The sequence below is a fragment of the Bison bison genome, unplaced genomic scaffold (genome assembly GCF_000754665.1).
Source record: "Bison bison bison isolate TAMUID 2011002044 unplaced genomic scaffold, Bison_UMD1.0 scf7180017864524, whole genome shotgun sequence".
Lineage (NCBI taxonomy): Eukaryota > Metazoa > Chordata > Mammalia > Artiodactyla > Bovidae > Bison > Bison bison.
The window spans coordinates 783,796-785,016 of record NW_011495075.1 but is presented as its reverse complement, the minus strand read 5'-3'; the positions used below and the strand labels follow the sequence as shown (position 1 = coordinate 785,016).

At 63.0% G+C, this 1,221-nt stretch overlaps 1 protein-coding gene across 1 annotated transcript in view; it reads right to left on the bottom strand.

Moving 5' to 3' along the window:
* LGR6 (leucine-rich repeat containing G protein-coupled receptor 6) overlaps nt 1–1,221 on the bottom strand; it is a 75,595-nt gene that overhangs the window by 1,479 nt on the left and 72,895 nt on the right. The window lies entirely within an intron of this gene.

Below are 1,221 nucleotides of genomic sequence, written 5' to 3'. Positions count from 1 at the left end.
AAGAGGTGCTCGCAGGGCTTGAAGGGGCCTGCGGGAGAGAGGCAGACGCTAGGCAGGCCGGGCCGCACAGCTCTGCCCTCTGCCCATGGCCTGGGCTTGGGCTCCGGCGGGCAGGGGCAGAGCGGACACCCGGAGGGCCTCTTCCCCCTGTGGCTGGGGGTGGACACGGGCCCAGGACCCCAGGAGCAGATGTGGGAGACACACACACACCAAAGCAGCGCAGGGAGGCCCTCCCTGCAGAGCAGCGTCCAGAAGCAAGGGCGGGACAGGCCGGCCTGGCGGAGTGGCCGGGGCACCGCTGTGGGGCAGGCCAGGCCGACCGCAGAGGGAGAGGGGTGGCCGGCTCTGCTTCTCAGGACGGTGCCACCCCAGCGGGAGGAGGCTCCATGGCCACACTCAGTGCCCCGGAGTCGGGTGGTGCTGGGGGCAAAGCATGGGAGGACTGGTAGCCCTGGGGTCTGCCTGCCGGGTCCTGCCCTGGGCAGGGAGGCCTGGCCTTGTCCCCCTCTCTCGGGGCCGTCATCAAACCACCCTGTCGCTTTGATTCTTCACTGTTTTGACCTTGGACTCCTGCTCAATGCGCGGCCAGGCGGCCTGGGGCTTTGGGAGGCTTCTGTGCCAGCTACTTCTTAAACACTTTTTTCTGATTATCAAATAATAGACAGTAATTGTGGAAAAATCGGAACACAGAACATGGAAAAACTGAAACTGCTCATGAGAGAAGCCCCTCAGAGAAGCTCCTTCTTTTGCGAGGTTTTCTATCAGTTTAATACATACATGTACATATAGATCTTTAACTTATTGGGACTTTACTGCATATAGTTTCTTTTTCTCTTTTTGCTGGAGTATTATCGTGCGCGCTCTCCCGGGTCGTTATGCTCCTCAAACATGTGCGGGTGCCTGTGCGGGACGTAGGGCACCAGATCTCCTCGGGCCGTAGGCACCGGCTACTGGGAAAGCGAGCAAGCCAGAGTCTCGACCGTCCGCGTGAACCCGACCAGCCCCTCCGGGTGCGCTTCCCGCCGCGGGCACGAGGGGGCGCGGCTGCCGGGCGGGTGGGGACCCCGTCCACCGCCTCCTCCCGCTTGCTCGCCCCCAGGCGGCCTGGGCCGCACCAGCGGGGAAGCTTTGTTCCCTGAAATCTTGGGGAGACTGAAGCCGTCAGGAATGGACGCTGCTGGAAGGAGCCCCCGGGAACACAGCTTCCCCGCTGGTGCGGCC